Source organism: Macaca mulatta, chromosome 12 (assembly GCF_049350105.2).
Source record: "Macaca mulatta isolate MMU2019108-1 chromosome 12, T2T-MMU8v2.0, whole genome shotgun sequence".
Classification (NCBI taxonomy): Eukaryota; Metazoa; Chordata; class Mammalia; order Primates; family Cercopithecidae; genus Macaca; species Macaca mulatta.
The window spans coordinates 46862726-46878162 of NC_133417.1; positions in this window are offsets into that span (position 1 = coordinate 46862726).

The window sequence follows — 15437 nt, forward strand, 5'->3', positions numbered from 1 at the left end:
CTGTAATTACCAGTTATACAAACAGCATATGACAAGTCTGACAAAAAGGCTTTTTCAACAGGGAATAGATATAACAATGGCAAATGTGTTAGCCAGATTAACAAATCAAGGTTATTCCATGTGATAGTCTTTTCTTAGTAGGAGATATTATCTAAATTCATACGGTAACTTGAAAAATGTCTGTATTGTGCACACACCTGAATATCAAATAGGTCACTAAACTTGATTGACCAGTAAAAAAAAATAGTTTCCAAAACAATCTAATAAAGAGTCAGTTGCATGTTTCCCTGGAGAAGAGTTGGGTTTGAGTCTTTGAACAGAATATTGTGTTCTTTATTATAAGACTATAGTATTACACATTAAGAGTGTGATACATCACAGAAAAGTCATGCCCCTATGACAGCATTGCTCTAGACTGAAGATGGGGTTAACAAAGTATCTATCTGACACCAACAAAACACTAAAGGAAAGAAATTCATAAATCTATTTGTGCTGTACACACAGATCAAAGAAGATTGTTACAATTTGAATCTGATTCTTACTGTCTAGGCCAGACAATGTCCTGGAAATGACCCTGGTTGAAACCAGTAGGAGCCTATTATCTTTCTCCCCTTTTACACTTTAGCCTGGGGTCAGGAAGTTCTGAGCTGCTCAATATTTCTATTACATTAATGGTACAATTATCACGTAGGGATCAACTCATGCTGCTAATATAGACATGCCTCTGGAAGCAATTTTTGGCTCTGCTGGGCAAGGCAATCTATTAGGTCATTTGTAACCTCTGCAAAGCCTAGTGGAAAGAGTACAGACTTCGGACTTCTTGGTTTAAATTCCAGCCCTGTATTTATTAGTAGGATGGCCTTGGCAAAGTATTTAACATCTTCGAGTCTCAACTGGGGGATAATAGCTTCTACCTGATGGGACAGTTGTGAAGATTTATGAAAAAAACAGAGAAAAAAAAACTAATAGAAGGTTTTATACATTCTAGTCATTAGGTAAGTGGACATTATTATCACCACCATGTACAGTATTGTGTTAATTCCTTTTTAGTGACTGATGTCATCTTAATATACAAAATAATCAACATATAAATAATTTCTCTCAGTCACATTAAATGTTATCTAAACATGCATAAGGAAAATAAATACATGAAGAGTGGGAATCATTCTGAATATTATCAAAGAAATACTACTGATCCTTGTTGCCATAAGGTTAGATATCTGTAGCTTCCAAGTGACAGAGGGAAATACAGAAGTTCCTAGCTATCTTACAAATGTCTCCACAACTCTGGGTCTTGTGATTTGCGGAATAAATGTGCTAGTGATTATGTTCTGTTTCCTTAAGAAAGGTTTGACATTTTTTCCCCTCTATTGTATCCATGAGCACAGCACTTAAAAACTAAGTAGCCAACTGAAGCTATTTACAATATTCCAGATCTGAAAACTCTAAATAAAACAAACAAAATAATGACCCAAACCCCAAACCAGATAACTGCCACCACTTGCCACCTATTAGATAGCTCACATACCCACCATTCTATATACTTCATATAATCTTTCAGCACGTGTCTTAAGGATTAACTTGATAGTCCATATTGGCATCTACCTTGAAGCAAAATTCACATATTGCTGTGTATTCTACAGACAATTTGAAAATAGGTAGGTGGTGGTGAGGTCTGAATTGGAATTAACATGTATTTCCCTCAAATAGATATTATTACTTAATTTAATCTCCTTTTGCTAAATCTATCCTGGGAATTGAGCTATATTAACAACAACATTATCAATAAAAGAATGTCCTAAGATCAATTAGTGATCATCCTAACAAGGGAAACTATTTTTTCTTCATAAACCTTTACTGTAATGCTAAAGAATGTATGTACATATGATACAAAATTAGGTTCAGAATAATGGTCAAATTTTTAACAAGACACTTTAGAGAGTAGACTGCTTTGAGTGTTAGCATGATTGTTATTTCCTGAATCAGAATCATACCTTCTGCCTCTTTGACTAGTTTATAAACCTCTTAAAGGTAAGGGCTCCACGTAGTACCTTAAATACTATATAGTATATACTACATAATCAATGAATATCTGTTGATTGCTTCTTATAAGATGTTAGATTGCAATACATTTAGAAAGACAATTATGACCCATTCTCATAATAGATTAGCATCATACATCAACTTGACTGCTGAATTATTATAAACAGTCCTATACCATATGAACTCTGGGTAAATGTTGTGAATTTTGAGAATAAAACACCATTAAGAAGTAAACTTCAGAACTGTCCTCTACCTTTTTTGTCACAATTTGTCTAAAATAAGTTTTGAATTTTTAAAAAGCAAACCATATTTTCATAAAATTTTAATTCTACATGTTTCTCTTCATCTTTTAAATAAGAATTAATTTGACTTTTTAGAGTTAAACATGTCCGTATTTTGCTCATCAGATAATATTTTTCTTATTATATGGTAGACATTCATTGATTTTGCTACTCATGAGTGATAAGAACCTGTAGGCATATCCTAATCAGTACCATGTGTCTTTTGATTCCTTTTTCATCTACTTTTCCAAGCTTCCATTTTTCAATGCTATCTTTCAACACATTTCTTCTTTGTTTTGGTCAGCTGGAGTAGTTTTCAGTTGTTGCAGCTAAGAACTCTGACTAATACATATGGCAGCCTGCTGATGCTATTGATGAGGCTTTTCTGCACTTGCCTGAAAAGACTGATGGAAGAATCATAAATCCTTCGTAAGTTTTACTTGCTAAAAATATATGTGTCTTCTGCTTTTACTCATCCTTCTTCCCAAGCTAAAGCATCAATAATAGTCATCTTGTCCTTAACAGCATGAGCCAAACTGAAACTCCAACTTGGCTTTACAAAAAAAAAAAAAAAAAAAAAAAACCACACGCACACACACACACACACACAAAAACCCACTGCCATGTTCTAAAGCTGTTGATGTTCTACCATGCATCCTTCAGGAATTTTTCCTGTCCCTTCCTGTTCACAGCTGTCTATGTTCACCTCACGACAGTAGGGCTATGCTGTCATTCATTCTCCCAAAAGCGTAGTGGGACAACATTGACTACAGAAAAAATATAGCTTCCACTGCAGGAGCCCAAACAAGCTCGGTAACTTGCCACAGGGAAGTCTGGATGACCTTGTCTCATTCATAAAGTTCAGGAAAGGAACAATATGTAAAGGCTTTCATATGCATTGAGATTTAAATTGAATATATTCTCTCTATCCTCAGAAATTACATTTTAATAGAGAGTTTATTTATTGAATTTTTATATTGTACATTGTATGCATAGAAGAAGTATACATATATTTTTAAATAATATCATGGCATTGAAACATGAAAAATAGAACCTCAAGACCATTATTTGGGTCTGTACAAAATGATAGTAATAATATAAAACGTTTGAAACAACAACTGTCATTGGCTGAATATTGTATATTTTATAATTTGTTAATGCTTATATTGTCCTTTCAAAGGCACATTCAAAATTTGCAGATCTACAGCTATCATGTGTACATCTAAAAGCAGGCATTCTGAATCAAACATACTGGTATCTGATGGCAGAACCATAACACTCAGAGCTCATATCTGCTTCTGGATTTGGCATTGAAACTGTCTCAGAACTTGGCATGTTGGAAGCATGAAACTGGCAATTTCATGAAATCTTTCAGGCTCATATGGCAGAATTTATGTCTTGAAATAGAATCAAAAGTACAATTCAGAGACTGGAGCAGGAAAGGCAGGAGAAGATCACTGTGACAAGTAAGTCCTCTACTTTTGACCTCAGCTATTCTTGGTCATGAGCCAAAACAAATAAGTCAGGGCGACTGTGGCTCAACTTCAGTATAGACCTTCATTAGCTTGGCCTGGTACAGCCCTGAAATCTCCCTGATACCACATTGTTAACCGGATAAAAGTATCTTTGTAGGGGAGCATATTCAAGAAGCTGTTGAGAAATAGACAGCTGCCTTAGGGGGTTTGTAGTTTGATTCATTTTTGCCTGGATCCTTACCTAGGTGTCTGTCAAGCCACTTGTCTAGAATCATTAAAGCTACCCAGAATTTGAAATATATAGTTAGCAGAAGATTTAAAGGTAAAGATAAACTATTTTCCAAATGCTCCGGAGACACATATGAAAAATACTGTCAGGTCTAACACTACATTAGGAGACCACTTTCAATGCCAAAAGCTGGACAAACCTCCACTAACGTACACTACCATTCCTTCCCCAAAAAACGACAACTGCAATAACACACACGTAATACATGCACACAAAATGTCAACAATGTACTTCATAGGGGGTCATGTCCTTTAATATTCACATCATCATATAGCTACAAATCATCCATTTGATGATTTTATTTGATGTTACAGTGGAGAAGTCAATCACATATAATGGGCATGATGCAAATGATTTTTTTTTCAGATTGAACCTTTTTTTTTTTTTTTTTTTTTAAGACAGAAGTACAACCACAACATCTCAGGTATGCATTTCCTCAGTCCTTACACATGTGATCTGTTTGCTCTTTCATGGGAAAATGATTGCTTCATTCCTCATGATCTGTTGTAGTTTTAGAGAGTTAAAATTTTAAACTTTCACTATCACTTTTGTTACGGAAGTAAAATGCTATAAACTAAAAATTCCTGAATCTCAGGTGTGCTCTGGCTTCCTTAAATTCTTTTTTCTTAGGACAGAACAGATGCAATCACAGTGTCGTCTAAATATGTGAAAATGACATCCCTTCTGTTTGTTCCACAAATACTGGTGTTGCATGAACTGAGCACAAGGTAAACATCTGAGGCTCAGAGATGAGTAAAATACAGTCTCTGCCTTCCAGATGCCTACAGTCAAGCCAGGGCAACCCGCGGATGGAAAAAAAAAAAAAAAAAAAAGACAGTTAATGCAGCACAAGCATCCCAGAGAGGGATGACTTTCAAAATGTCATAAGGACCCCAAACCATACAATTATTTAAAAATAACTCTGGCAAATGAGGACTTAATCATTTTATCTATCAATTGCCTGAAAGAGCTTTCCAAAGACTACATGTCATTTCCAGGAACCCATGGCACATTCTGGCACATGCAAACCACCACATTTTGTATTTTAAATGCTTTAGGAATGTAAAATGCTGAAACTCTGGCTCATACTAGTATCTTGGGACTTTTAAATATTAATCTAAGTAATAGTTATAACCAGTTCCTCTATAAAAGATATTAATTATTTTAAGTACTTGAGCTGCATCATTATAATGACCATATTCCCCTTAGTTTAATTTTAACATTTTTAAAAACAAAACTTGACATTTTAAGCCAGCAAAGGAGACTCATTGCAGCACAGAATACATCTATCTATCCTAAATGCCATAATTATTAGATGAGACTCTGCCAAGTGAGTTACTCCTTGGGGACTTCAAAGGTACATCACTTTCCAAGACACTCAGGGACTATTTAGTGAACCGCCCCACTGATTTATACAGTACAATAGTCAGTAATGATAGTTCAAATATCAGTGATTTGAGAAAATTAACCATCTTCCAAAATGCATACCAGTCACTGTGGTGGGTGAGCAGAAGGGAGAAGTAGTTAATTTTGGTCAGTGATTAACTCATCTTGCTGGTTTGAGATTTAGACCAATTTGGCTACACTTTAGAAAAGATATTTGATTCTTCTTATGTAATGAATTTAAGCTCATGGCATTCTAAAAGCAAAAGGCTTTGAATAATTTTCAAGGCCAAACTTTCATTTTAGAGATAAGAAAATTGACTTACTAAATGTTGTCATAATCATTAGATATATATTCCAGAACCTCTTTGCCTTATATTTTGATATTTTCACCGAATTGATTTTCAAACCACTTATCATTAAGATGTAACTGCCTATTACTAAAAGGGAAACCGCTCCTTTCAGTTTCCTAGGGACCTCATGCTCTTTCACAGCTGAGCTGCTCAACATGCTGGTTCTTCTCCCTTGGAGCTTACATGACCAACACACATGAATAAACATGTCTGCATACCTATGTGTTATTATATATGAGGAAGTATTAAGTGGTAAAATACATACGAATTCTACTTTTTTCCAGAAGTCTATGAAACTCTGGTAATTGCTATGACTAATTGAAAGAACAATTTGCTATGTATCAAGTAAACCAATTATTATAGATTCTCTACAATGAGCACACTGCAGAACTAGGTACCTGGAAGGATATAAAGGTGATGGAGAAAGATACACATCATAGGGTGTATGAGCCTACAATCTAATGATGTGTATGTGAGGAGGGGTGGAGGAATTACATGACTGCAAAAGTTTGGAGAAATACAAAGCACTGTTACATTTTTTAAAAGGGGTGGCAGTGAAACCAGTCCAACTGGTAGGGAGGTCAGGAAAGGTTTTCTTTTGGTGTTGGAGATTAATCTCAAACAGGAGGTAGAATTGTACTCAGAAAATTGAAAAAGAACGCTTCCAAGATTAGCATCATCAATTCCATGTGGTGCTTAAAGACAATTAAATACAAATTTTTCTAAGGTTTTCTATTTTGATCATTAAAATTAAATTTTCTATGGCTAAAAATGTCTTATTAATCCTTTATGAAGAAGAAATTGAGGGTTTAAAAAATTATTTCATTTATTCATTCTGTGCACATTTTGGGCCTATTTATGTGACTGGATTCTTTCATAAATGAATTGGAATTTAATTTTAAAGATGAATAAATACATGTTTTAGAGAAGATGTATTCTGTGCAATAAAAGCTTGATTTCAAAATGTGTGGCATTTTGAAAAGGAACTTGAAGAAGATTAGTGTGGAAATGGCACAGGGTATGTGAGAGACAGTGATGGAGTAAACAAAACAACTAAATCTGGAGCTATGGGCTGTATCACTTCCTAATCTATAGCATTTGCTTTTTTTTTTTTTTTTTTTCTATGAGCAATGAGGATTTAATAGGTGTTTGAACAGCAAAATGATCATACCAGCTTTGTCCTTGGAGAGATAACTGGCAGCAAAGACACAGTAGGTAGACTAGATTAGGAAGAGTCCAGTAAGGGGTAATGAGAAAAGATAAACTCACCTAATTTCTTTGAATGAGTAAAAGACAAAATGAGCAAAAAGACAATCTCAATTTTCAGTTCAAGTGTATGTTAATTCTTACACTAAGATGCAGATGTATCAGTAGTACTTTATATTTCTTGAGTGTATCAGATCAACTCCCTTAAAAAACTGTTATTTTTTATGCAAGCCATAGCTGTTTTTTAAACATTAGAAGTATTAAAATATTTTAGCTTGAGAAAAGAGGACTTAAAAAAGGACAGAGTACATCGTTCATTACTTTGCAATTGTAAAGAACCGTAATACAAGTGAAGAATATACTCTTATTAACATGAGAAGCAAAGTGATGACTTTGGGCCTCTGAACATTTGAGTCTCCCTCCTTAATCCATGTAAGCCCTCTATTTTACATTTTCCATCACACATATAAAATAGACTTAGACTCATACATAAAAGATTTATTAGCAAAGCCATGTAATGCTTGTGTAAGTATGTTTCATAAGAAGAAAAGAAATTTTAAATTATATTCTAAGTATTAGTTGTTACAAAGTATTAACTACAGAACTCAAAAGTGATATAAATATAAATAAACTTTGATATAGATTTTTAATTCATGACCATCTTGGAATATTTATATGACTCATATGCCTCAGTCATAAATTTTTAAATGACCTGTTTCTTGAAGAAAGTTTATTTTGAATAGAATATCAATCTTCCAAAAATTAACAAATATGTATTATGTGGCAAATCTGTATAAAATAAAAGATAACTCACAAAAATGATAGTTTTTTTACATTTTCAGATTAATATAACCATCAATTATTTATTGATAATGCAGTTTCCTGTGCTTTCACTTCTAATGCATGGCATGCAAATTTAACCTTTCATTTCCTGCTTGTTTATGTAACTATTAATCCACTATTGTGTTTCCATTTTTCCATTGCAAGTAAAATTTTAAAATAACACAATATAAAAAACATTTTATCAGAATATTTAATAGGAATATATTTAATCAGTGTATCTTTTAAAAATCTAAATAATCTACAGGTTACCTCAGATAGTTTATCTATGTACCTTCATAAGGGATTCTCAGATAATTATTTCATTGTCTTATCAACTAGGTCCAAATACCTATATTTAAGTTTTAGGAAAAAAAATTGTTGCAAAGAGATTGATCTTGCAGCTTTAGTAAAAAAAAAAAAATCATCCTACTGAGAATATGAAAAATAACAGCTGGTAAGATAGTTAAGAAATACTCTGAGGTCACAGACTAAGTAAATGCTGGAAACTAGAGGACTAAAAGGAGCACTATTTCATACTTACATCTTGCCGATACTGCTGAATAAGGTGAAACTGACTTCTGTTTTGAAGGCTTTCTGGGAATGGGGTCAAGAGATAAAACCAAAGGCCTACATGAGGAGACCACTTTACTCTCCCCATATCATGACAACATCAAAGAGCTACATCATGGGTATAAAGTATCAACAAAAAATAAATCTCAATTGCAAGGAGACTAAGAAGAAAGTTACTGGTGAAAGTTCATAATCACTAGCCTGCTCTGGCTACTGAGTTTTTAGCCCGTTTATTTCTTACTGTGTAATCACAAATAAAATGATTAAAAGCAAAAATTTTAAAAGAGACAAAACTACAAACAACCAAGTAAAAACTCAGAATAACAATTTACTTTAAATTAGTTCTATGATGCAGTTACCTTGGAAGAGGTTCTACAAAGCTCTAAATGAATGCTTCATTAGGTCATTAGCCAAGACCTCAGATAATTCCCATTTATAAATTCATGAGTAATATGATGTTATACATTAAAAACTAATCAGTCAATCAGTGAACTCATAATAAAACAAGTCATCATGAGTAAGGGCCCACAGCGATAAGAAATAAGAGAATAAGCACTATAAAGATAAAGACTTCAAATGGCAAAATTATTTAGCAAAAAAATACAAAATAATATTTCATAGGCTAAAACAAAAGAAGAATAAAAATGACTGCAAAAGCAAGCAATCATAAAATAGCCAAGGATATGTGAATTAAAATGTAGTTTATTTTGATATGAAAAATATTGCTTCTTATATGTATAAAATCAAGTGGCAGATTAGTGTTGATGAGAGAATCAGTGAACTAGAAAATAAATTAATAGAAATCATAGAATGTAGTAAAAAATAGAACAAGATGGAAAACATGGAGAAAAGTTAAGAGCAATGGAGGCTGGACTGATGATGAAAAATCTGATTGAATCATAGAAGGTGAAGAAACAGAATGTATCAAAAGAAATATTTTTAAAAATGATTGAGAATTTTGTGTAACTGATGAAATACATAAATATATAGAATCAGGAATCCCAAGCAAATCTGAGGAGGATAAATACAAAGAATTTTATCCTTAGACACATTAAACTAAATTGTAGAATTTACTAATAAAATATATTGCTCGAAAAGTTCTTTAAAAAATTCAGAGTGAAATAATTCAGATTACCCATTGATATGGTTTGGCTGTGTCCCCACCCAAATCTCATCTTGTACTCTAGCTCCCATAATCCCCATATGTTGTGGGAGGGAGCAGGTGGAGATAATTTAATTATGGGGGCAGTCACCTCCATGCTGTTCTCATGATAGTGAGCAAGTCCTGATAAGATCTGATCGTTTTATAACGGGATTTTTGTCCCCTTTCGCTCTGCACTTCTTGCTGCTGCCCTGTGAATAAGGATGTGTTTACTTCCCCTTCTGCCATGATTGTAAGTTTCCTGAGGCCTCCCCAGCCACGTGAAACTGTAAGTCAATTAAACTTCTTTCCTTTACAAATTTCCCAGTCTTGGATATATCTTCATTAGCACCATGAAAACAGACTAATACACCCATAGACAGAAAGATCACATAATTTATTATCTAATCCAGCACTCGGAGGAGTGAAAGAGAAAGTATCAGTCATTACTTCAGGAAAATTGGCATAAACTGGAGTTGTCCTAGGAAAACTGTACTCTGGTGATCTCCTCTATAAAAATTGACAGTATGACAGACAGTAATTTCTCCACTGTGAAAATAAAAGCAAAACAAAATAGAAATATATCTTCAGAGTATGGTGAAATCATAGCTATTGGTCTAAAAGATTTTGTGAATAAAAGGAAAATAAAGCATTTTAAAACAAAACTAAACATCAGCATATCCTTACTAAAGAAAAGTGAAGACCAATAAGCACTGAAAATTTTAGACATAAAAATGATAGTCATTAAAAATAAGATAAAACTAGCATATGTGACCAAAATGTGTAAAATATGAAACCGAGTTTATACAGTTAGTGTTTTAAGTTCTTCATTATTTAAGAAGGAATTAAAAATATGGATTAAATTTTGACATCTGTCAATTAGGCATTTTAAAATTTCTTAGATGGCATTAACGTTACAGAAATTGACACCATAATTTGTAATCTAGTAGAAAGAGCAGACCAAGGAAAATACAGAATCTTATAAAATAAGGCGTATGAAATATAACAATACAAATTGGACAAAGTAGAATAATTAAATCTAAACTTATTAATACTTTCAATAAATATAGATGAAAAAATGATCTAGTTAGGTGACAAGATGATCAGAATGGATTTTAAGAAAACATCTAGCTGCTTGCTATCAATAAGAGACATTTCTAAAGCCTGAGACTAAAGACGTGTTGAAAGAAAAACCATAGAAAAAATATGCTAGACAGACATTTATTGCAAATGTTTTTGTATTAATCATAGATAAAATAAACTTTAAATCCAAAAAACACTATTTGAAAGACAGCTATTTGGGAGGCTGAAGTGGGAGAATCAGTTGAGCCCAGGTGTTCAAGGCCAGCCAAAGCAACATGAGAACCTGACTCTTAAAAAGTAATTAATGTACTTTACTACATTAACCCACTACAAGAAATAAATCATACCACTTTCAAGTGATGCACAGAAAATACTGTATACATTCAACACCTACTTTTGATGTTAATAACATCTCAACAAAAAAAGGAGTAGAAAGGAATTTCTGTAAACAGATAAAATTACCTATAAGAAACTACAATTATTATCTTTAATGAAGAACTCTAAACATGTATTCTGTGTAAGATCAGACACAAGGTATGTTTTTTCCTTCTATCAAAGGCATTTAAATTCTGTTCAGAATGTTTTGACTGGTACCATAAAGCAAAATCAAAAACGAACAAAAAAAACCATTTAAGAATATATGAAGGGAAAAAATAAGCCTGTCATTATTTCCAAATGATATGACTATGTAGAAAAACTGAAATAAACTAATTTGATGATCACAATAAATATGATAGTTTACCAGGATTAATGAGATTAAAAATATGTATACAAAAATCATATATATTTCTATAGACAAACAGCAACCATTTATAAAATATAATAATGCTAACAATGTGAGGAAAACATGAGAATGTGACCATGTGCAAGCCAAGGAGAGAGGCTGCCGAATAAACCAACTCTGCTTTTAGACTTTCCAGCCTCCAGAATAGTGAGAAAATAAATTTCTGGTTTTTAAGATCCTTAATCTGTAATATTTTGTTATAGCAGTTCTAACAAACTAATACATATGGCAATTATCTAACTTTTTCTTAGGAACTGCCAAACTCTGCTCTACAGTGACTGCAGCATTTTGCATTCCCATTGACTGACTCTTAAGGTGCAGTTTTCTCATTCGCAGGATTCCTAGCATATAGTGAATATTTATTTTTAGTTCTTAATATCATTGTTCAATGTTATTCAAGTAACATTAGTTTTGGACATGCATATTATTATACACTTACATAGCCAACATTCATTATGTATTTTCTCCTAGATTTTTTATAAAGCAAATATACATTAGTTTTTTATTTTACCTTTCCACCACAGTATTTAACTAAAGTCATATCAACAGTGTGTAAGATGAGTCTTTATTCTGAACAACGTTGTAACCATTTTACATGTATTAACTTAATTCAAAAAGTTCTTAAAAGGTGATCAATAAAAGGTAGCCTTAAAGTAAATTTGTGAAAGATTAAAAAAAAAAAAACCTTTAAAAATACAACATGTACTGAAGAAAATTAAAGAGATTGTATCAAATATGTAGAAACACTTCAAGTGTCTGGATTGAGACTATATATATATTATGTAAATTCTTCCCAAGATCATCTATCATTCCAAGCAACATCACTTGAAATCCCAATAGATGTATGTGTGTGTATGCATGTGAGTGTTTAACTTGAAAAACTGATTCTAAAATTTATATTAAAGTGCAAGGATAAAAAATTACCATGGTGCACCTAAATTTTTAAAAAAGATACTTTTCATTTGTTGTAGCCCTACTTGTTTATTTTTTCTCTGTTGCCTGAGATTTTGCTGTGATATTCATAAAAATCATTGCCAAGGCCAAAGTCAAGAAGCTTATTTTCTATGGTTTCTTCCAGGAGTTTTACAGTTTCAGGGATTACGTTTAACTCTTTCATCCACTTTGTGCTGATTTTTGTGGATTGTGTAAGATAAGGATCCAGCTTCATGCTTTTGCCTGTAGATAATCCAGTTTTCCTGAAACAATTTATTAGAGATTATCTTTTTTCTCATTGTGTATTCTTGGTGTTTTTCTCAAAGTTCAGTAGACGGTGTGTTTCTTGAGTTTTATATCTATGCTCTATATTATATTCCATTGGCCTATGTGTCTTTCTTTTCATGCTAGTACCATACTCTTTTGATTACTGTAGCTTTGTAGGATAATTTAAAATCAGAAAAATCTTCTGCCTATTGAAGGAAACAATCAAGAAAATAAAAAAGACAATCTACAGACTGAAAACATATTTGCAAACCATACATCTAATAAGAGGTTAATTTCTCAAGTATACAAGGAATTCACACACTCAATAACAAAAATATCTGATTGTAAAATGAGATGATTGTAAAAGGATCTGAATCAAAATCTTCCCAAAGAAGAGATAAAAGTGGCCACCAGTTATATGAAAATGTGCTCAACATTACTAACCATCAGAGAAATGCAAATTAAAACTACAGTAATGTTGGTTAGGATGACCATGATAAAAAAGACAAGAGATAAGTGTTAACTTGAGTATGAAGAAAAGGGAACACTTGTACACTGTTGGTGGGAACGTAATTGCTACAGTCTTTTTGGAGAACAGTATGGAGGGTCCTCAACAAGCTAAAAATGGAACTACTATACAATCCAGCAATCCCTTTTCTGTGTATACATGTAAAGGAAATAAAATCAGTACCTCGTAGACACATCTGCACTCCCATGTCCATTATAACACTATTCACAATAGCCAAAATATGGAAACAACCTAAGTGTCTGTCAACAGATGAATGGGTAAAGACATTGTTATATATGTCACTAATCTCTCTCTCTCTCTCCATATATATATGTATGTATGTGTGTGTGTGTGTGTATACATATATGGAATATTCAACCTTGAAAAAGAAAAAAAATGTCCTATTATTTGTGACAACATATATGAATCTGGAGGACATTATGCTAAGTGAAATAAGCCAGATCCAGATAGAAAAATACTGAATGACCTCACTTATATGTGGAATCTAACAAAGTTGAATACACTGAAATAGAGTGCTGAACTGTGGTTACCAAGGGCTTGGAGGGGAGAGTTATGGGGAGATGTTGGTCAAAAGTAGGAAGTTGTAATTATATAGAGTGATTAAGTCTAGAGATCAATGTATAGCCTGATAATTATAGTTAATAATAGTATATAATGAAAACTTGCTAAGAGTGTAGATTTCAGTTGCTTACACTACCAAAGGAAAAAAAAATACTATGTGAGGAGATGGTTATGTTAATTTCCTTGACTAGAGTAATAATTTCACTATGTATATATACATCAAAATGGCATGCTTTATACTATATATATACATACACACAATATTTTTTAAAACTACAAAAAGGAAGAGTAACTTGACTTACATGCAAAGGCATAAGTGTGTAATAATTAAGAGTGCAGAATTAATACAAGGACACGTGAAGAAATACAAAATAGAGAATCTGAACATAGGCCTATGTACGTACGGATACTTGACATAGAACAGATGTGTTACTGCTGAAAAATTGGAAAAGGACAAACTCAATGGTGTGTAAGAGCTGGCCTGCTCTGGCTTGTGAGAGATAATTACAAAATTTTCAGGAATGTATAAGCCAATTATTAGGCATACTAATTAAAAATTAAATTATATAAATAATCAGTTAAATAAATTATACTAAAACAAAGTTGATAAATACCTAAAACCTAACTTTCTACTTATTTGGCTACATTTTACTATTATATGTGTTCTTGATGTCACTTACCTCTCTTGTATTTGTATGATAAAGATAATAGATAATAGTATATCACTACTCATCATTGCTCAATTGTTTCATTGATGTCATGTTAATGTATTGAAATCAGCATTGTTAAGTGTATTTCCACCATTGAAATTGGCAAACACTACAATAAGGTATTTTCCCCTCTTGCAAGTCAGTTGTTAAACATTTACTAGCAGAGCACTGGACAGCCCTTTTCTGTAAATGGTGCTGAGACAAATGGATAAGCTTATGAAAATAATTAATTTGGCTCACTATCACTTTGTGGATATATGCACATCTTTGTGGAATAAACACCTGAATGTAAATGGTAAACATCAATTTTTTTAAAAGATCTCAACTCCTCAGTATAAGGATTAAACAAAACACAAGCACTGACTGTAATGCAAATTTGATAGACTCAATCGCAGTGCAGTTAAAACTAGTTCACCAATACTACAATGATCAGTGACAGAGTAAGAAAAGATATTTACAAAAAACTACATGAAAAAAAGAAATGACAGAGGACGGGATGAGGAAGGATCACAAAGAACACATATTTTTAAAAATATCTTGAATATTTAGAATTCAACAGCTCTCTGTGCAATGCCACTGTACAAAGGTATATATGACTAAGAGTTAATATTTTTATTTAAAAAGACATATTTTCATTAAGTCTTCTTCAATGACATACTAATGAGTAAGTGTGCTTAAACCCGAAGGACTCATAAACATCTAGTAAGCGGGAGAAGAAATCTAATATGCTGAAATGCTGATAACTTTTCATGTAATTCATAACGTACTCTTCACAAATTAGAGAAGTGTTGCTGTGACTTCTTAATGAAACGTTACTATGTTTTAGAAATCGGAAACAGACAGTTGGGGAAAAAGAGCTATGGGTAAATGTTGAATATACTTATCCTGACTTCTATTCATGATTTAACTAAATCCAGTTTCCTTAGGAGGAGAATTTGAATATATATGTATTTTTCCCTAAATCCTTTTACTCTAGTGTAATAAAACACAAGTGTGTATGCAGATTC